A 23,760-nucleotide genomic window follows, 5' to 3' on the forward strand; every position below is an offset into this window, starting at 1 on the left:
TGGTTTGTCTGAGCTACCCTTGGATGTTGAGGTGGATGCATGCCTATCTGTGTGCTTTGGCTGGGTTGAGAAAGAGGGGTTTGAGATTGGGAGGAGGAAGGTGGAGGTGGATGGTAGACAAAGGGTGACTGCCTGCCATCACTGTGGAGTCCAGAGCCTGAAAGTATCTCGGTAGGCCAGCCAGTGCACTGTGAATGCCCTCCGGATACCCATTACTCTGTTGCATTTCAGTTGCCAGTCCCTGGATGGCATTCACAATGGCCGACTGACCCACAGAGATGGACCACAGGAGGTCAATAGCCCCCTCACCAGGGCAGCAGGGCTAACAGGGGCTGGGGCAGAGGTGCCTGTGGCAAAGGAGGCACCTACCCTCTTGAGTGAGCGGGCATGGCCATCTGGGTGGGGAGCTACAGGGAGGGCAGTGGTAGAAAGGGGGTGGCAGACAGAGATGCTGCTGGGGTGGTCCCAGATGGGTCCGCCACCACCAGGGAGTGTCCACTGGAAGAGGATTCCGAAGATGATGAGGTGAATCCTGTCTCCCCGTGGCACTCTCCTTGCCCTCAGGGCCACTGGGTCCATCAGTGTTGGTGGTATCATGATTTGAGGTCCCGTGGTCAGCAGCTTCCCCACTCTGCTGTGCCCAGTCTCCTTCACCTGCTGATGCTGATGTTTGAAAACAGAAAGAGAGGTAGGGTCATCGCATTCTTTTAATACTCTAACATCACACTGTACACATCATTTACATTACATCCAGTTATACTACAACCCTAGGTAGAACCAGGTTAGTGCCAACATCATGTCACAGCAAAATACATTCTACATCCCTATATAACAACAATGTCACACACCAGGTAAGCCACCTATCTCATACCTACAATACCATCATATCAGTAGAGCTATCACTAACCATTCCACGACAAGCTGACTTGGCAACATGTTTCTGGGCCCCTATCCACAGCAATATATTCACTCAACAGCCTAGCCATGGGAAATAGTTGTAACGCTGATTTCCACATATTGCATACACAAAATTTACACATACTTACAATATTACCTGATGTCATGTACCAGGAAAGGAACCATATCATATGCTAAATACAAGACAGCATGTTGCATACAAGCCTAAACCCTTTCATGTCACAGAGTTCGCAACCTTCACAATTGAAATTTGCAAACATGCACCTATTATATTTGGCATGTCCAAAGTTTGGGTATGATAGAGTCTAAACACATGTCACCAACACATGTACCAATAGTGATGTAGGAAAGGATGATACATACTTGGTTGGCCTACACATCTTACTCATTCTCTACCTTTAAACAAAGTCTTGCACACTCAAAGGGGCCTATTTGGGCCATAGCATTTACCCACAGACAACCACAGGCAGCATAACTACTCCTTATATATAATGGACACCTGTCATGTGCATGAAGGCCACATACAGTTCGATGTATCATGACGAGTGCTAAACATCAATAGCCCAATGCTTGAGTGGAGACAACCTATCCACATTTCAGACATAAGTAGTCTTACATCTTTATAGGAAAATGTGAATGACACAAACTACATCTGAGGATAACATGATAGATACATGCACCTTGAGGCAAGTCAAATGACTGAATACTCATACCATTCCGCCCACATGTGAATGTGAACTACCACACCAGCACCAAAATGTAGTCAGTGCAAACCATAGGTTTCCATACTAAACACATTCAAAACATATCCAAAATAGCAAAAGAAAGTATGCCAATGATACTTTATAATGTTTATCTGTGACAGAACTTTACAATGTACATATGATGTTGGCAAACACCAGTGGAGAATGTAACTGTCAATAGGATGTCTTGGCCTATTTAGCATAACAACAACACCGTAATGGGTAAGGAAATAGCTGAGTAGCCACTTAACATCCAAAGAACATGTACTAGCATTCAGAGCTCTGTTATCAATGTGTGTGATGCAATAGTAGTCTAGCAATACCTCCATGGTTTCCAAAATGTAGGATGTTTACTCAGATGAGACATTACAGGGGCCAAAGTAGAGCCCTAACTTACCAAATGGGTTCACCTCCTAACAGCTCTGAGTAAGTTTAGCATGTTTGGCATTTGAAATGTCATATGGACATCACAGACTCACATGAAGTTGCCACTCGTGAGATACCTCATGAAAAGTAGGAATGACTTAAACTTATCAGACACTATGTTTCACATAGATATGGATTGGCATGGGCAGCGCGCAAAGACCTGAACAATTTACTATCATGATATTGGGAGTATGGATCTGTAGGTAGCAAGGAACAATCATCAGGGCATATACAGCAGTATGGTGGTACACATATGACACAGTCACATGTGCATCATCATACGCTTTTGTACAGAAGAGAGAACATAGGACAGAAATATGTCCCTATCCACAATAGATTGTGCACACCTGTGTACCAATGTTGAGGACTGTACATCTATGTGTCCTTTGGAGATCTTTGACACTTAGCACATACCACGCTATCTTTCACTTTATACACTGACCTGGCATAGGGATGAAAATGTGTTAAGACTGTACTTACCCCCTTGTGGCTGCTGTGCTGCCCTCAAACGCCCATCCAACTCAGGGGAGGCCACTGCCAATATGCGGGCCATTTGGGCTGTCAAGGCCCGACGGGCACCCCTTCCTCCTAGGAAGGACATCCCCAGCTGGACCTCTGCTGTCTTCTAGGCCCCATGTATCAGGTCCTCCCACTGCCTCCTACAGTGGGTGCTCCACCAGCTGTGGACCCCTAGGGTCCGCACTTTCTTGTCGATCGCACCTTTTTCTGATGGGTGTTGACCTGCATGGATGACATAGACAAGAGGAGAAAGTCATGTCCACATGCACCATACCAAAAAAATAAAGGTGAAACAAATGTTAGTGCAGGTAGACATACATACACTTCCACCAACATCCCCTTCTATGTGGAATGATCATCTTCAATCAGGCCACGTGTGAACTGAAGCCAGGTATACAACATGCATATCCAGTACCAGGTGTTGGCTAGAAACATATGATCAGACCACAAACATGTATTGAAACATGGTATAAGTATACAACTATTTCTAACACCACCTTCAATTAGAATGTTAAACAGTCTTTAGGTGGGTCAGGGTACATACATCACACACTCCCTACTATTTATCAGGGCTCATAACTATCTAAGCACATATGCACATGTCCATCTGCCCACACATATTATACCAGTCACTCATTCCACCACATTTCATCAACATCATCATACACTCTACATTTCAAACATTGGTATTGCTTTGCATTTACCTGCTCCACTGGTGCACCATAGAGCTGTTCGTATAGGGGTAGGACTTCCTCCACAAGCTTGTCCAGCTCATCAGGCGAGAAGACACGTGCCCTATCACCTGTAGGATGTGGCATGATTGCTCCCAGAGGCAGTACACAGCAGCTCAGGTCGTGGAGGTCTTGCTGGCAGCAGTGTCAGGAGTCAAGGGAGGGATGAAGTATGAGATGGCGGCCACATCCGCCATGTACAGGACCATCACCCCTGACAGACGTCGCCATTGCCCCAAGTCCGCCAAAGCCAGCAATGTGTTCCAATGGCAATGTCCACTGCGGTTGTGACCGCCTACTGCCATGACAACATCTGCCGGCAGAGTGAGGTCACTTCCTGATGTCCAGTACAATAGCTCAGACATCTGCCATTTCAAGGCTCATATATGTGGGTTATGGTTATGAAAGGTGCTTCATTGACTAACAATCTTATTTGTAATAATGTTGCAACCGCTGGCTTTATGCAAACATGTAGCAATGTGCATGTAATAAGTAGAGGATGTGAAAATAATATATCCTGAGTTATGTACATGTCAGCAAAGTAATGACGATCTGAACATAGTATAGGTTTTCCAAATATATTTCACATGTTAAGTAAGTTGATGTCACTTTCAGGGTCAGTGACATGTTTCTCCATTCAAAGAACATGCAAGGGGTTAGGGGATCTGATTGCAGTATTTAGGCAAATGTTGCCTAGGTATGTACAACCTTTTCACTGTTTCAATTGATATAATGTAGCTTCATCTGTGACGTAATAGTGTTCATACTTACAATGTATAGATTGTGTCATACACATCCATTCTGGTGTTGCCCCACATAGTTACCCTGGCATGAGAAGAGCAGGACAACCTACATTGTGCCATCCACCAGCAGACCTGCACACAATGGAGGAGCGACACATCATCCAAATATACCACCTGGATAGGCGGACAATCATGGACCTCTGTTGTCAGTTGGAGCCAGATCTGATGCCTGCCATTTGTAATCCAAATAGCATACCTCCCATTATCCAAGTAATGTCAGTGTTATACTTCCTGGTCACTGGGTCCTTTCAAAATACAGTGGCCTTAACTGCAGGGATGTCTCAGCCCATGTTCAGACTGGGTTTGAAGGCTGTACTCTCTGCATTGTTGAAACACCTGGACAGCTACATCAGATTCCCCCAATGTGAGGATTTGACCCATGTAAAGGGTGAATTTCATGCTTTTGAACACATTCCACATGTGACTGGAGCCATAGATGGCATGTGTTAGAAATGGGGTCTTTGGTTGGCAGTCAGGTTACCCCCTGTCCAAGCAAGGACCCTCACTCTAGTCAGGGTAAAAGAGAATCACCCTCAGCTAACCCCTGCTTACCCCCTTGGTAGCTTGGCACGAGCAGTAGGCTTAACTTCAGAGTACTAGGTGTAAAGTATTTGTAACAACACACAGTAACTTAATGAAAACACTTCAAAATGACACAACACAGGTTTAGAAAAAATAAAGAATATTTATCTAAACAAGACCAAAACGACAAAAATCCACAATACACATGTCAAGTTATCACTAAAAATGCAAAAATGTACCTTGGGTGTGTCAATAATAACTCAGCATGGGCGAGTAAGCATCAAAAAGGGCTTGCGATGCGTAGATATCGCTCACGAGTGAGACCTTGCATCATTTATCCTTTTGATGGGTCGACGTGCGTTGTTTCTTCTTTCGGCAGGAGAGCAATGCGTCGATCTGGTCAGCACTCTTGGGACCGGGCAGGCCTTGTGTCGTTTTAACAGCCCCAGCGGTATTTGCATCAGAAATCCAGCTGCACCATGATCCAAAAACCACGCAGCCGGGAATGCGATCTCACCAGCCTCCGTCAGCGATGCTGCACATCGTTTCTCTAGCCGCGGGCATCGATTTTCTGGTCGCGTTGCTGGCGAGCATCGATTTTCAGCCACAAAGCCAGCGGCGTGTTGATTTTTCAGCCGCAGATCAGAGTCGCATTGATCTTTTCCCCGCACGGCGGTTGGTGCGTGGATTTCACACTCTTGTCCTGCCAGCTTCTCCTTTCAGGGTCCCATGAACTGGATGGGAACCACTTGGCAGAGTAGGAGTCTCAGCAGAGGCTCCAGATGCTGGCAGAGAGAAGTCTTTGCTGTCCCTGAGACTTCAAATAACAGGAGGCAAGCTCTAAATCAAGCCCTTGGAGAGTTCTTCACAAGATGGAAGGGGGAACATGGCGGCCGCGTGAGTTTAGCGGTCAGGAGCTCACCTGTTCCGGACAATGAGCGGAGTGATGACATGATTGTGGCACCCGAACCTTGCTGTTTGGCATGAAATCGGATGCATCTTTTCCCTGCATTCGGCTCCCTGCACGAGGCAGGGCTGGAGACGGATTGTCAGTTGGAGACTCGCAGAGTCGGCGTCTCGGGTTTCGCAGTGTGGGCGGAGGCCGCTTACAGTGTGTGCTGCGGGAGATGCTGCTTCCTCCATTGCAGCCCCGCGGTCCCACGCTGTAGATTTTCTCGGCGTTTGGCACAATTAGAAGGAATCCTCTGCTCGCTGTAAATTGTGTCTAGTGACGAGGGAGGGGGAGTGTGTTTACATGACGCTGGCTAAGCTGAGGGCTCGGGCAACTTTTAGAGGCCCCCCTGCTTGAACCTACTCAGCTGCTGCATAGCTCGTGTGAAGGTAAGGGGTCCCACCTGGAGCTGGCTTCTGTAGACCTCATTGGGATTGGAAACGGGGGACCTCATATCAGTAGCAAGAAAGGGCCAGGGAGGGGGTTAACCAATATTAAAAAAGGCAACTATCGTGCAATTCTGCAACCTGAAATTAAATTAAGAAAGAAACATAGCAATAAGGTAGGTTCTATCTGTAATTTAAACAAGGCCACCCTTTCACAAGCTCAGTTACTATAGAGGTGTAGGCCGGTCTCTCCACTTTCACCTTTTGTGAAACAAATTCCCAAAGGCTCAGAAATGCAGTCTTCACAAACTTTGGAGAACCACCCCCTCTTTCCTGCTTCCCTCCCTGAGAACCGAGTAATAAGGGGGCAAGAACATGATAAGGAGGTTGATCAAGATAAATCTGAGAAGCAGGTAGAGGCATCTGATTTTTCACCAGCTGATTCGCCAGCGGCTTCTTCACTTCCACAAGATACTGCGGTTCAGAACCTCTTGACCTCATTAATTAAAGAGATTACAGAAAAGTTTGAGGTATCTGAACATAATCAAGAGAAAATTAGGGAATCTTGTGAAGCATTGGAAAGTAAATTGAATGTGTTAACTGAGAGAATGGGTAGGTTGGAGGTAGTGGTTGCAGAACAGGAGGAACGATTACTTATTAACCCTCAGGACATCTCTCAACTGACACTTAAAGAAAAAGTTCTTTAGGAGAAGCTGGAATCATTGGAAAATAATTTTCGGAGGAATAATGTTAGGTTGTTGAGTGTTCCTGAAGGAGTGGAATGTGATGATATCAAGGGTTATGTAATTACCTTGTTTAGAAAGTTCTTCCCGTCTATGGCACATTTAAAGTTGGAAGAGGATATCCAAAGAATTAATCGAGACCCCTTTAGAAGGAAATCCGACCGGAAAGTGCCCAGGAAAATACTTATTAATTTTGAAACCTATTCCGTAAAAGAGAAAATTCTCTCTGAAGCTGTTAAGGTGGGCAGTTTTTCTATGGGGGACTGGTCTTTTTGGATACGTTTGAATGTCTCTAAAGCGACATCAGATAGGCAGTGGGAACTGGGGAAGTTCATGCAGGAACTTAGATCTCTTGGTGCTACAATTCAGATGGAGTTCCTGGCATATTTAAGGATTATGTGGAATAACAGAAAGTACAATATCAGGGACCCTGTTGAAGTACAGGCTTTAATCGAGAAGATAAAAGCATCGCATTGATGGACTTTCTTTTTTTTTGCAGGAAAGAGTCATCCGGAACTGAGCTCAAATGGGGTTGTAATATTCACCCTGTTAGAATGGCAGGGAGGGTTTCCACGGGAGGGGCAGGCATTTGGGCAAATAGTGATAATGGGTGGGGGGGTTTAACACTAAGGGGGGAGCATGGGGATAAAAATGTAAAATGTGCACATTAGTGTCCTCAGGAATGTTACAGGTGGTTTAGTCAAGGGTCTGACAGTATGTCTAGATCTCGGTTTCTTTTCCCTCATTTTTTATTTTCCCAGAAAATGGCTAGTCATAAGAGGGTTTTGTTGAAATTTCATTCATTGAACATCAATGGTTTACGGGTTAAGGGGAGAAGGAGGAAAATTCTTGAATTTTTAAGAGAGATAGACGAGGAGGTGATTATCTTACAAGAGACTCACTTAATACAGTCAGAGTGGAATAAAATTCTCAAACATTTGAACTGGGTGGGTTTCAACGCGTGCACAAATCAATCATGTGCTGTGAAAGGTGTGGCGATTCTTATTAAGAAATCTGTAAGGGCAAAGGTCGTAAGGGACCCCAAGGGTAGGTGGTTGATTGTAGAGGTGGGCCTGCACGGGGTTTGGTTTACGATAGCTGGTTTTTATGGGCCTAATGTGGATGATTAAGCACCTTTTCAGGAACTGTATAGCCATTTATTGTTAGCAAAACATCTGATTGTAGTAGGTGGGGATTTTAATGTTTTACTTGATCCTATGTCAGACAAGTCTACTTCAAGACAGACGGTGAACTCTCCTAAAACCCGGTCTGGATAAAACAGGCAATGATAGATCTTGGTTTGATTGATATCTGGCATCAGAAAGGGGTGGATGGGATCTAGGATAGATTTTTTTTTATACAGAATAATCTAAGTGACGTGGTGAAATATGTCGGCCATGCTACGGCTCACCTTTCGGATCATTCTGCAGTAAGGTTGCATGTCTCCCTTAATATTCATTCATCTATTCCCAGGTGGACGGTTAATCGAGCTCTATTTTTGGATGAGCTGATTGTCGATGGTCTGATTGTCGATGGTCTCAGGTTGGATACAAAATATTTTTTTTAAATCAATTATGGTTCTACTTCGTTACAGACGATGTGGGATGCATTTAAAGCATTCATTAGAGGAAGGCTTGTAGATTTGGCTACCTATAAATAGAGGGAGGAACAAAATCAGGTAAAGCAACTTGAATCCCAGATAGCCTCCCTGCAGGATGCAATCTCTAATATCCATCAATGCGAGGAGAGTCAGCTAGCCATTTGAATTGCCCATTTAGAATCTGCTAAAACAGATCTACTTTTATTCCTTGAAAGGAAAAATAGAAGGAGATGGGACAGTAGCCGTATGCTCATTACGAATATGGGGAAAGCTGTGGTAAGCTTTTAGCGTGGAAAACCAAAACAGATCGTTCTAAGAATTATGTTGCGTCAATCAAATCAGAGATTTCCGGAGCTTTATGTAAAGCCGAATCTGAGATAGAGGAGGCTTTTGTAGCCTTTTTTCAGAATCTTTACACTGACAATCTAAATGTTTCAGAAGAGGTGGCTAGGGGTTATTTGGAGGAGACTCATCTTCCCCAGTTAGGGGCAACTGATCAGTTACAGTTGGAGAGGAAGATAGATCTGGGGGAGGTGGAGGTAGCAATAAAAAATGTAAAAAAGGGGAAGGCCTTGGGCCCGGATAGTTTGCCGAATGAATTATACTGTATATTATGTAACGAGCTGTTGCCAATTTTAGTGGAGGTGTTTAATCTCCTTTTGCAGGAAGGTGTTGACATGCCAAAGTCCTGAGATGAGGCCGTAATTAGCCTTCTTCTAAAACCCAGGAGAGACCTGGCACTATGCAATTCATACCGGCCAATATCTCTGTTGAATTCAGATTATAAACTTTATACGCATGTTTTGTCTAAAAGGCTTCAGGATCCGATTAGTAGGCTGATTCAGGAAGATCAGAAGGGGTTTATTAAGGGTAGACAATTGCATGAACTTACCCATGTTTTATTAGGTGGAGTAGATATGGCGACTCAAGGGGGGCCCCATTAACGGTTCTTAGTTTCGATGCTGCTAAAGCTTTTGACAGGGTGAAATGGCGTTTTTTACAATTTGCTATGGAGGGATATAAGTTCGGACCAAAATTTGTTAGAGCAATTCCCGATCGCTAGCATTTTGGTTAATGATAAGATATCCCGGAGATTTAGGATTGAGAGAGGGACGTGTCAGGGTTGCCCATTGTCTGATAGTCAGATAGGGCTGATAGTCAGATTCTCCCCTTTCAATGTCAGGGCTGGGTAAATAAGGTTGCTTTATATGCTGACGATCTTATGATTTATACCAGTAACCCGACCCATGTTTTTTCTAGAATTACGAAGCGGTTAGAGGACTTTGGTAGGGTGTCAGGTTATTCCGTAAATCTGGAAAAAACTGAGATTATGTGTTGGAATACCACTTACAATATTCCTCTTGTTAATCAACAGATTAGATACTTGGGGATTCAAGTCATTTCTAGCTTAAAAGAAATAGCTAAGGTTAATTTTGATAAGATTTGTATGGAAACTCGAAGATTGCTTAAAACCTGGGCTGGTCTTCCTCTGTCTCTTACTGGATGAGTTAATATTCTTAAAATGATCATTCTTCCAAAATTAACTTTTTTGTTTAACGCAATTCCATTAGAATTTAAGAGGTGTTGGTTTAAAAAGATACAGGGGGATTTGACTTCATTTGTGTGGTCATCTAGGGGGGTTTGGATTGCATGGCAAAAATTATGCAGGAAAAAAGAAAAAGAAGGGATCGCGGCTCCAGATTTCTATAAGTATTATCTTGCTTTTCATTTGAAGAATGTGCGGATTCTGTTACGTGATAGATCTAGGTATACAGTATTCTGGGATATAATGACTCAGGAATTATCAGAGGCTGGTGGATATTTTTTGTATAAATTTGGTCATCCAAAATATTTAAAAAAGATTTGTTTGAGGATACTTAAGGATGCCGCCAGGGTCTGGTGGTTGGTTCGACAAGCGTTAGAGATTAAGTATTATAGTTCTTTGGCCCCGGTTTGGGACTCACCTGGTGCCTCTGAATGTTTTACAGATAAATTGGCATTTAAAGGTTAAGGGGGTTGCAAGGTGGGGACAAATATTGGAGGTTTCCAGGTTGGTATCTCGGTCTAAGTTTGAGGAACTAGCTGGATACAGGAATTCAAAGTTTAAATATTATCAGTTAGCTAGTTGGGTTACTACTCTCCAAAATGAGGGAGCTGTGAAGAATGTATGGGAGGAGAAATTAGTTGCATCAGAGGATGTGTTGCCTCTTCCTGTGAAGAAATGGGGAGAGGCCCTACCAGCTTTAGATGTTGTGTCTAGTGACTTCATGGACAATGGGAAACTTCATGCTCTTTGCTTTGGTCCGTCACCAAATAAGTTCTGCTGAAGAAAAACCATTTATTCACGCTGCAAAGGGTCTACTGGTCTCCGCCGAAGCTGTCAGTCTTGGGGAAGTCACAGAGAAGTTGCCACGCTGTGGCGAGGCTAAGGCAAATGATACTCACATGTTCTGTAGCTGTTCTAAGCGTAGTGATTTTTCGGCTGCCGTAGAAAAAACACTTAAACACCTTATAAGCTCAGACGTAGAGGTAACTCTCTCCTTTTTGGAATAGCATTTGGTTCAACATGGGATTCTAAGCTCCCTAGGTGTTATAAGCAACTGATGTTATTGCTGATACTTTTGGCTAGACGACAGATATGCTTCAGGTGGACTTTGTCATCACTGCCCTCAGTTTCTGACTGGTTGGCATCTATAAATTATTTTTGTAGTTTGGAGCATATGGGCCCTCTTGGTAAAAGAGATGGTTGTTGGGCTATATGGGAAAATGCCCAGCAAAGTGGTAATTTTTTTTTTGTATAGTCCAATGATTATAGTCCCCCAGCTTTCAGGGGGTTAATCCCAGATGTCTGGCTGGTCAGGACCATGCACTTGATTAGTGTGGCTGCCAGAACAGATTAGGACCGGGAGAGGAGAAAGCATATGTGCCCTTTTGTGTGAACCAATTTGGAGGGGTCGTTCCTGATGGGCACAAGTTGTTGACCCTCGATCAGAGTTGAGGAGCTTTATGAGGACACAATTTGTTTTTTTTAAATAAAAAGATGAAAGGCACACAAGGTCCAGTCTTTGTCCTCTAGCACAGGCAGAAGCAGCAACTGCAGGATACCTCCACAAAGCACAGGCACAGGCAGGGCAGCTCTTCTTCCTCAGCTCTTCAGCTTTTCTCCAGGCAGAGGTTCCTCTTGGTTTCCAGAAGTGTCCCAAAGTCTGGGGTTTTGGGTGCCCTTCTTATACCCATTTTGCCCTTTGAAGTAGGCCTACTTCAAAGTAAAGTCTCTCTTGTTTGTGAAATCCTGCCTTGCCCACGCCAGGCCCCAGACACACACCAGGGGGCTGGAGACTGCATTGTGTGAGGGCAGGCCCAGCCCTATCAGGTGTGAGTGATCACTCCTCACCTCCCTCCTAGCACAAATGGCTCATCAGGATAGGCAGACTACACCCCAGCTCCCTTTGTGTCACTGTCTAGTGAGAGGTGCAACCAGCCCAACTGTCAAACTAACCCAGACAGGGAATCCACAAACAGGCAGAGTCACAGAAATGGTTTAAGCAATAAATATGCTCACTTTCTAAAAGTGGCATTTTCAAACACACAATCTGAAAATCAACTTTACTAAAAAATTTATTTTTAAATTGTGAGCTCAGAGACCCCAAACTCCACATATCTATCAGCTCCCAAACTAAGTTCTTACACATTAATCATATTTAAAGGTAGCCCCCATGTTAACCTATGAGAGGGACAGGCCTTGCAACAGTGAAAAACAAATTTAGCAGTATTTCATGTCAGGACATATAAAACACATTACTATGGGGGTCATTCTGACCCTGGCGGCCGGTGGCCGCCAGGGCCACCGACCACGGGAGCACCGCCAACAGGCTGGCGGTGCTCCCACGAGCATTCTGACCGCGGCGGTTCAGCCTCGGTCAGAAGCGGAAAGTCGGCGGTCCCCCGCCGACTTTCCGCTGCTCGGGGGAATCCTCCATGGCGGCGGAGCGCGCTCCGCCGCCATGGGGATTCTGACACCCCCTACTGGCATCCTGTTCATGGCGGGAAACCCGCCATGAACAGGATGGCGGTAGGGGGTGCCGCGAGGCCCCTGGGGGCCCCTGCAGTGCCCATGCCGATGGCATGGGCACTGCAGGGGCCCCCGTAAGAGGGCCCCGCAAAGTATTTCAGTGTCTGCTTTGCAGACACTGAAATACGCGACGGGTGCAACTGCACCCGTCGCACCCCTGCAACTACGCCGGCTCAATTCTGAGCCGGCGTCCTCGTTGCAGGGGCATTTCCTCTGGGCCGGCGGGCGCTCTTTTGGAGAGCGCCCGCCGGCCCAGAGGAAATGTTTGAATGGCCGCCGCGGTCTTCTGACCGCGGTGCGGTCATTTGGCGGCGGTACCTTGGCGGACGGCCTCCGCCGTCCGCCAAGGTCAGAATCAGGGCCTATATGTCCTACCTTAACCATACACTGCATCCTGCCCTTGGGGCTACATATGGCCCACCTTAGGGGTGTCTCACATGTAAGATAAGGGAAGGTTTAGGCCTGGCAAGTGGATACACTTGCCAAGTCGAATTTACAGTTAAAAACTGCACACACAGACACTGCAGTGGCAGGTCTGATACATGATTACAGAGCTACTCATGTGGGTGGCACAACCAGTGCTGCAGGCCCACTAGTAGCATTTGATTTACAGACCCTGGGCACACCTGGTGCACTTTACTAGGGACTTACTAGTAAATCAAATATGTCAATCATGGATAATCCAATTACATACACATTTTGTATAGGAGCACTTGCACTTTAGCACTGGTTAGCAGTGGTAAAGTGCTCAGAGTAACAAAAACAGCAAAAACAGAGTCCAGCACACATCAACAACCTGGGAAACAGAGGCAAAAAGTTAAGGGAGACCACGGCAAAAATGAAAAGTCTAACAGCATGCATGTAGCCTTTGTTCCCCAAAGTGCCAACAAACAGATATATAGGAACATCCACGTTCAAGTGGTCTGTTTGGCTGACCTCTACATTTTACAAGTTTGTGCAAAGTATCCTGGGCCAGTCCATGATTCCTTCATCATGCGGAACAGCAATAGCCCACTGCTAATGACACGACTATACACAGTGAGGGCCTGGCTGGTTGGTAAATCAAATATGTCCTGTGTGTCTGTACCTTTTATCTGCTACCATATATGTGGATATCCAAGATTAATGTTTGGATTCTCGTACTATACCTTACAGGAGACTCTGGTTACCCAAACCGTCCATGATTGTTGACACCAGTGAGGTACCCAACCACGGCAGGGGCATTCTGCTTCAGTGAGGCTCACGGAAGGACAAGGCATGTCATGGAGAAGATGTTTGAGCTCCTGAAGGCAAGATATCGCAGCATTGATAAGTCAGGAGGAGTCCTCCTCTACTCACCCCACAAGGTTTGTCAAATTATTGTTGTCTGCCGTATGCTCCACAATCTTGTCCTGAGATGCCCAATACCATTCATACCAGATGAGGAGGAGCCAGAAAATCATGTGGGTGGAAATGCAGATTTGCCAACTTAGGATAAGCACGATGAGGAGACATCAGGGCCAATCTCATCAATCAGCACTTCAACTGACTCAAGCTATGTGATGTGATGTAATAAAAGAGATTCACTGGGGTTTTGATAAGGTGAGGAATGCCAGATAAGGTTCTTTTTATGACCCTCATATTGGTCATAAGTGCCTCTAAAGCACATGCCTCTGATATGCATGCAGATTGTTACTTGGAGTTGTGCACAGACCTGTTATGTACATAGTCTAATGTTTTCACAATGCACAATCAAAGTCACTTTTGTACATATGATTTGGCAGTGTTATGTACATGTATCAATGTGGTGAATACCTTATGCTTGTCTATTACATATTGCAGAAAGACAGTATGGCTCATCCTCTTTTGGCAATATCAGACAGTGTTACAGGTGGATGGGATTTGTAGACTGACATGCGAAGTGAACATGGATTAAACCAGATACTGTATGGCATGAGATCAGTGATGTGTGAGTTCTATACCCAGAATGTCAGGATAGTGGGAAGGTAGTGTCCATTTCCATACTAAAGACTTGTTTGGTATTGGATGTGAGAGCCATTGGTGCCATGTGTGTGTGTTCATTTGTCTCTGACACATATCATAATCTGTTATCCAGACCCTCTAACATCATAATGGTTTGTGTTGTATGTGAACTAACGTGTATATAGCTGTCTGCATGTTACCACTTTGCAGACCAATGTGCATGTGTGTGAAGACTACCATAGGTGAGTGGCAAGCCTATAGATATCTGACCATGTGTGTAAGGTTCCATGACTGGGGACATTAGTACTGACCTCTGTCTGTTTCATGGGGTATGGTCATTGGGGAGCTATGGTATGGGTATGTGATAAGGCTTTAACAGATTATATATTGAACCAATCTGTTTGCCTCCTGGGATCCAGAAAAACTGACATGTCCCTACTTTCAGAAGTCAGTGGGTTGGCAGTGTATGACACCTATGCTGAACAACTGAAGTTAGCAGCAGTATTTCTCTATGTGATAATTGCCATTCTCCAAATAAATATGTGGGAATGTACAATACAAGTCATTTGTGTCATGTATATGTTACATTGTCAATGCAATATGTATCCTGGACATAGAGTACATGTGTAATGACCATGACAACATATATGACAGTTGTATGTCATAATAAATCACACTAACACAGGATCTGCGGTTAAGTGGTATTTATTGGGTAGTGCACAGCAAAATGAGTGAAAAGAAACACAAATAACACAAAGTAAACAGTGAAGGGTACAGTCATGGTAGATGAAATCATCAGGGTAACTGCTACACCATTTGGAAACACAAGTCCATTGTCCTTGTACAATAGGAAAATGGAGATAGGTGTAAAGATAGTCAACAGAGTGTATCTGTGGCACACAAGGGGAACCAGTCAGTAGAGGTTCACTTCCTGGCAGTCAGTTTGGTCTTGGCATCTGCTCCTCCTAGATGTCTGGGTGGACATCCACATTTGCGGGGGGAAGGGTTCTTCTGCTACAGAGGGTGGGGTGTCTGAGGCCTTCCTTTCCCCTGGTAGGACCTTCATTCCACTAGCAACCACAGATGTAGAAGGGTATGATGTTTTATTGTTAGTGGAAGAGGCCTGATGTTGGGCACAAGACACACTCAGGGTAGTATTAATGTACCTCGGCAACCCAGCAATGGAAGTTAGGATGGCATTTTGGGCCTGCCACTGCTGCATAGCTTCCTGGTGGTTGACCCTCTGCAGCTCTTGGATCTCCCCCATCATGGCCAATACCTGGCCCATCACACCTTGGGAATGTTGGTAGGCTTCCAAGCCTTGGGAGATGGTGTCCTGGTCAGCTGTGCCCCTTGGAGCCCCCATTCTCTGGCCCATACCATCCCTCCCACGCACCCTACCCCACGTACCTGTGCCTCTGGCACAGTGTGCCCACTCCCACTGGTGGGAGGACCATCATTGTCAGGGGTGACATTAGGAGACTCAGGTACCTGTACTGGGGGCACATCATGGAAGACACTGTGCTTGGGACAGAGGTTTGGGGGTGAATGGTTGCCTGTGATATGGATGCAACAGGGCTGGGAGGAGTCGATGTGGGCAGGGTGAGGCTCACAGTTGTTGACTGACCAGGTGTCCCTGATGGGTCAGCTTCGTCCTCAGTGTTCAAACATCCAGGGGTGTTTTCCACACTGGGGCCTTCATCCAGAGGGGTAGTAGAAGTCTCTGATGCCCTCTTGATGTTGAGAATGGCAAAGTTACCTGTAAGAGAAGTGGAACACACAGTTGCTGCAAGTGATGCAATATGTGATGTTTGACTTTGACAACTAGGCATGCTATGTGACATGCACACACTGCCTTTACATAATTCCGTTATATGACAATGACAGCTGCTTCCAAATCTGGGTTAGAGCAATGTGGGACACAGAAAATTTCCAATTGAATACACCATGCTCCAAGCTATTGGAGTATGTTGGTGTTTAGATGACTGCTGATACCCTCATATCTTGTCTGAGTACAGACATGACAATGTACATTTATCTGTTAGTAGGGTATATGGCATAATTGATTCAACTAACAGCTGGACATTGCACAATGGTAACAAAGCTGGCAAATAGTTTGGGACTTACCATTTGACCTGGGCCTCTGTATGGATGTATTGCATATACATCCAGTTTCCCATATAAACCCCCACCCCCCAGGTGAGTATATGCAATTGTTAGAAGGGGTTTCTCAAAGGGAAGTTTGGAAGGGGACACAGCTGTAGCTGTGTTTTGCTTGTAATAGTACTGGTGATGGCCCATAACATTGCTGTCACTGCCATGGACTGTTAAACACTGGTGCATTCAGGAGGGGTACATGATTGTTAGTTTCACATGCAAATATTTGAAAATGTAGTACTCTGTTCTGTTTTTTTTTTACAGGTGGACAGTGCCTGCTGGGAGTTGTAGTGATGTCAGTCTGTTCACTTCACATGCTATAAACAAACACTATGGCCCCAGGTGAGTTTAGTTGATATACGGCATGCCAGAGAGGGGTACTTAGACCTTTGAACACAGGGGTCATGGGTGGTTTGGTCACTGAGGTGGAGAAAGGTGATCAGTGAGCATGCAAGACAAAACATTTTGGTGCCATGAACGGTGTAGTGACTTACCACCCACTCCCCCTGGTATTCCCGTCAGGTCCTCAGTATGCAGGATGTCTAAGACATGAAGTGAAAGTTGGGGGAGGAGGTGTTGGTCCACTGCCAGCCTTGTGGACCACCCGCTGGTGCATGGAGGCCATGGAATGGGCCGTTCCCTTGAGGTCATTCCACCTATTACTGATGTCATCCTTTGAGCACGGGTAACTGCCTATAGAATTAACTCTGTCGACTTTCTCTTGCCACAACTCCATTTTCCTGGCAACTGATGTTTGATGGACCTGTGCTCCAAAAAGGTATTGCTCTACTCTGATGATTTTGTCCACCATGACCATCAACTCATCATCAGTGAAATGTGGATGCTTTTGTGGGGACATGGTAGTGGTGGAAAGACGGTGAGGTAGTGAAAAATGGGAAAATACATTTTTTGTGAAGAGGTGTGCGTGCTGTGATGTGAGTGGGTGATGGTTGTTTTGTATTTTGTGGGATACTAAATTGTGTTTTGTGTATGGTGTGCAGGTGTGGGGGGAGTGCTGAGGGAAATGCGTAGCGGTGCCTATTGTTAGTTTTGCTATAGCTTTGGATTTTACGCAGTATGTGGCGTTCTGGTTGCAAAGGATTGTGGGTTGTGTAGGGTGTCTTAAGTAGTACAGTGTATAGGAGTGTAGGTGTGTTGGGTGTGTGGATGTGTGTCAGGTGTGGAGTATTCGAACTATCCAATGTGGTATGGTGTTCCGACCGATGTGACTTTAGACTGCCGTGATTTCCACCGTCAATGGTTTTCCACCATGGAAGAACAGCTCTCGTGATTTGCAGATCGTAATATGATCGGAGGCTTTTTGGCAGGCTGGTGGTGCTGGTGGTCGGACCGCCTTTTTTCCTTCCACCAGTGTCCTTGCGGTTTGGGAAATTTGGCAGTTTTTTGGTTAACTGAGGTGTGTGACTCAATGCGTTGGTCAGATGGCTGCCAACATGGAGGTTTTTTGGTGGCCACCACTGCGGCGGTCTTGCCAAAAGATGGCCAAACTCGTAATGAGGCCCTACATTTGGAGTGATGTCTTCAGCCATCCATGCACTCTTTTTGAGTGTCTTTTGTGGATTCCCAATAACTTTGGCATTGATTGGTGGCATTCTGAATTTGCTGTTTTTGTATGCAATCTCAGCAAAGCGGAGTGTTGGAGTTCCCACCAGTCTACCAGTGTCATGATCACATGATGCAGTACTTCTGAGCTTCACTACTAGAGGAGCTTGAGCTGAATTGGTCATTGACATTCAGATCAATACTGACCTGGGTGCAGCCTATTTTCCACTACTTATAGTGTTTCTTCGAGTGTGCACCAAAGGTAAGTCTTGCTGTGCAGCCTGTGCCTTCTGTGGACACGGATCTGTTAATGTTCTCATTGAGGGCTGCGGTTGATGTGCAAGACTTCCTATGAGCCACTTCGTGTGGATTTCCTATGAGCCACTTCGTGTGGATTTCCTGGCTCCTTCACTATCTGCTGCAGCCAGGAGTGTGGCCCCCTGAACCTTTCTTATGACTGATGCTTCTGCACGTTTGATCCTTCAGGTAGTGCACTGGCCAACTTGTCACCTGCAGAGGTGGAATCCTTCTTGGCTTCCATCACCATTGAAGACATCAGAGATTTACTGCAGGACCATAATTATTGTTGAATTTAATTGATTGGCATTTTTTGTCTCAAATACTAAATTGCCTGTTATTGGCCTGCCTTGCTTGTCATTTTCAACATTTTATCTATTTTTTTGTACATTTTAACATGCTTTTAGTCTTTTAAGTTTTAGGAACATTTTAGGTTAACACTCTTGTCTCAACGTTTGGAAGGGTGTTGTGGCTTCATTTTACATTCTGCTTGGGCACCCATATTTTAGATAATTTATTCCGTTTTATTAATTTTTAATTAGCCTGTTTTCAACTGGGATGTTTTTATTTTCTAAGCAGCTGTAACTTTGTGATTCTGCAAGAGCTTTGTTATTATGTGCATGAAATTTCACCATTTGCCCTGGCTTGACAAGTTTGAGTACATGGTAATCCAGATAGCAATTGTTGCCTTAGGAGTTTGCAGTCAGTCCGACACTTAGGCACTTGCCCACTTCTGGCCTTTCACAGAATGAAAATATGTTTTGTTACAAACACTGTGTAGGTCAAAGGACAACAGGGAGGTCATTCAAGCCAGGATTCCATCCACACTGTATGCCATTTTATTGCTGACCTCAGCCCTGTCTTAGGACATGGCGGGCAGACCCCTTTCCTTCCGGTAATGGGGGTGGGTGTTCCTCTCATGGAATAAGTATGGACAGATTGGGCTATCACCGCTATGCTCTCTCTTAGGAGTTAGGGGTTAGGTAGGATTCATTTATGCATATTATTCTAACATGTTGGGACTGTTTATCACCACCCATCTAATACTGTTATGCCTCATTGCCCTAATAATTGCAGCACATATATTTTATTGTAGATTGCAGTCTTCTCAATAAATGTGTTGAAAACCATCCTTATCTCTTTCTATGCCTGTGTGTGTGTGTGTGAGACATTTTGCTAAGAAGAGAAAGGGGTGGGACTTGTCAACCATGACTTTCCTTGAGAAGTCACAGAGTGTCATGTTCAGGCTCCACAAATCACCTTTTCTTTCACGTTTGGGTGAGGTGCTGCTAGCTAGCCTAAAGGACTGGGCCGACAGCTGCCAATGCAGTCTGTATTGTCTCAGTCACCCACAAATGGTGGTGCTGTCGCCCCTAATCCAGCAGTCTTCTTCTAACAATGGGAGACATGCCCATGGCACGCTTCCTGAGCGCAGCGTAAGCCATATCTATGAGGCCATTCAAAGTCATGCAAAGTGGCTTTGCATGGACTCATAGATATGTTTTTGTAGTCTGTGCTGCCAGAACATTACAAGAAATGATGCTTCAGTGGCGCAAGGGGCTCATAAATATGCCCCTTAATTTTTGCTTGTGGGATTGGTAGTAGGGGGATTCCATGGGGAGGTTGTAGTGGTTCACTACTAAGACTGGTACATATGGTAGAGCTATTGTTTTTTTTATTTCCTAAGCGAATTGGCTGTTTGTTGCATATTCTACCATTAGTGCAGGTTTTTAGAGGTGTCTCTAACTGCTTTGTTTAAAATGGTCATAGCACCTTTGTATGGCTAGCTTGAGGTAGCATTTCAAACAAGGTTTGAATCATTTCTTGCTCAAAGTCTACTATGATTTTTTGTGAGTAGTAGTTGTTGGTTTTTATTTCAATATGGTTTAGTAGTTTGAAGAAGGTAGTACTTTGCTTTTTGTGAAGCAGAGTGTAAATTAGGGGTATGTTACTGTTATGCTATTCAACATTTATGTTATATATCTTTGTGAATGGTGGGTGCCACAATTTAAAAGTGCTATCCATCATTCACATTTTGGTTTGGCTTAGTGGGATTAGGTTATTTTCTGTAGTATATATTATTATTATTATATCAGTTTTATTGTCCTACTGGAGGAAGGCTTCTTCAGTATGTGTAGTAGTTAGATTTTCATGAAGAGTACTTTTTTTGGGTTAACAGGGGGTTTTGCTTGTGTTCTGTTTTTGTTTGTGCTAGTAAGCTTTTTAAGTTGTAGATTTCATTTATCTGCCCTGCTGTGTGCTGAGGAACTTTTGGGATTGTTTTTTTAGATTGTTGCTGTGGGTTCCTGGGAGCTAGGTCACTCAGGTATTCCAACACACCGGTTAATCCTGACTCTTTGGGGAGGGGGGTGTTTGTGCTCTCTAGAATTAATTACATTATTTCTAGTTGTAGCCTTCCCACAAAAAGCATTAATATTGTATTTTGTACATTTAAGATGCATATTCTCTGTGCTTTTGCTCTCCTGACTGTATGTATGTCCGATGTGCACTAATGATTTTATTGCTTACTCAGAGAGAATATGTTCCTGCATCTGACATTCTATCTGCAAACGTTAGAAGTACATATTTATTACTTTACATGTAAAATGTAAAATATTTTTAATTTACAGGTAATCTTTTCAGTGTTCACTTTTTATAATTAGATTGTTGTTGTCCTTTTAATCTGCTGCTTTTTTCTCTTCTATTAAGTTCAGTCACAATGTGGGTCAGGTGATGCTTTTTACTCTGTTGGATAGAGAAGGCTTATTTTAATTTCACATCAAAAATAGTAGGCACCTTAGTTGAAAGGGGGTTTGGTTGTTAGGTTTAAAAACAATGTTTCAGGTTTGAAGTCTTTAACATTTAATTATATTTACTTACTTTTTCAGTCTATTTGTTAAGTCTGTGATTTGGAAATTTGGTGTTCTTGGTAATGTTGGAGCAGATATGCTAATATGAGGATATTCTAATGATTTGCGTATACATACTAATGAAAATAATGACAATTGAAACTAATAATTGAAAAAACCGTGTAATGTGCAAAATGTGCCCACGGGGACTAATATAATGTGAAATGTTAAGAATTATGTATTAATATGTCATAACTGATGATATAATCTATGTTTTATGATGCTTCGGCCCATATTTATACTTTTTTAGCGCCTCATTTGCGCCGCTTTTTGACGCAAAAACGGCGCAAACTTGCAAAATCCAATTGTATTTTGCAAGTTTGCACCGTTTTTGCGTCAAAAAGCGGCGCAAATGCGGCGCTAAAAAAGTATAAATATGGGCCTTTGTATCCTTAACTTAGCCATACTAGAGGCCTGGTTGGAGCTGGGGCTTGTTTGCTTAAACGTGGAGACGCGATGAGTTGCTGAGGACTGGAACTGGGGAAAAGGACCTTGAACTGCACAGAGTTCAAATGAGCTCTGCTAGAATTTTCTGCAATGTACCAGCGGACATGAGACGATCAGAACAAATTGATACAATTATGTGTAGAGTAGGCTAAATGTACTTTCCCAGGATTTGAACAATAGGAGCACTGACTAAGAGACAGTGGGCAACAATTTAGTTACCTGAAGAGCCGGATGATGTTCTCATCGACGGAGGGACCAATCATATTAATGGAACTTGATGCTTGAACTGACGCAAACAAGTGGTAAACAAAAACTATAGGTTAGAGTCATAACCCCTGATAAGGTTGACCAATTAGCAATTTGTGGGACGGACTGAGAGACCCTAATAAAAAGTCATGACACGAGAAGGGAAATCAGAGTGGAGAGGCAAAAGTTGATGACGTCAGGAGATGCTGTCCGAAGTGCTGAAATTTGGGCTTGCTCCCTGTGAGATCGAGACTTGCTGATGACTGATGACCTGGAGACGAAGACTGACTCGCTGCTGATATATATTGGATAGGTAGCTATAAATGTTGACTGACTAATGAGTGCTTTTTCCTCCTTTCTTCCTCCCAGTTGGCGCTGCTTTTTCTCTCTTAGTTAGATTTTTCCAAATTATTGATTTTTGACTAAATTGTTTTTCGCATGAAGACCCACATGCTGATGCTAATCTGAGATAGGTAGGCTGATAAGGGCGACTTAATGGTGACTTTGACTGACTGACTCACATTGCTGAATTATTCAATTATTTAGAATTTTCCAACATAGATTGATGTTGTTTTGCTTATTAATAAAATCTTGATGGACTGTTGCTCATGATGCTAATAAAGTTTGATTAACCATGGATTCTCGAAATAAAGGTTTTGATTAGATTTGTAACTAATATGTAATAAACCGAATTAACATTATTTGAGAGTGATGGAATTCTCTTATTAGTCTAGGTTCTATGGTATTACATGTTTAGGTTGAATGTTTTTTGATGTTCCACTGGTTACCACTTAACTAGGACACTCTATGCGATCCAAAAGATTAATCGACCTACACGCGTCCTCTTGTAAGTTTACTTACTAAGGACAAGGCCCGCTAGCAGTAAGCAGGATGGCATGTTCATTTGTAATCTTGTAATGGTAACCAACGTTTAGAGGTATGAATAAAAATACTTATTTTAGTGGTTTATTTTTATGTTAAGTATTCAGCAATTAGTTTGGGTTATTTTGTAGTCAGTGGGTTTATTTTGCTTACTTTTCGATGTAGATAGTCAACTTTGTGCACAGTAGTTCATGGAACTTCAAAGTTGAATCCGGGAGAGGTGTTGGTTTTCTTTAGGTATAATGTTTTTGGTGAAAGGTCTAGGTAGTCTTTGTACTCCTTTTATACTATTTATTTAATTAGTTTAAGAGTTATATTGATTACATAGTTTATGTTTAACTTTTTTTCTACTTTATGTTTTATTTGAACTTTTTTGCCAGAGAGTTCCTTATTTGGTGGACACAAATTAAGGATTATGTTTAACTGTAACATATATTTCTATGTATTAAGAATGCTTATTTAAAGTGTATGTAATTTTACATTATATTTTTTAGTTCATGTTTTTTGTACATATGTTAGTATATTCGTTTTTATAATCTATCTGTTTAATTAGTGAAAATAATTTTGTAGATATTTTTAATCAAGTATTGTTTTAAAAATAATTTATATTATTTGACTTGTATTGTGTAATATTTTAGAATGCTTTATTATTTTTGGTTAATTGATGGGCTTTTAGTGTTAATTATTACTTTAAAATTAATTGATTTAGTATTTTTTGATTTAGTTAAACAATACTTTTTTAGTTAATATTTTTGTTTTTGATTTTTGACATTCTTATAATTTTGTATTTATTCAATATTTTAATGATATTTTTCGATCCCTCTGTTCACCCAATAGTGGTATGGCTCTATATGAATAATCAGGAAAGCGTGAGACCATTTA

Source organism: Pleurodeles waltl, chromosome 1_1 (assembly GCF_031143425.1).
Source record: "Pleurodeles waltl isolate 20211129_DDA chromosome 1_1, aPleWal1.hap1.20221129, whole genome shotgun sequence".
Lineage (NCBI taxonomy): Eukaryota > Metazoa > Chordata > Amphibia > Caudata > Salamandridae > Pleurodeles > Pleurodeles waltl.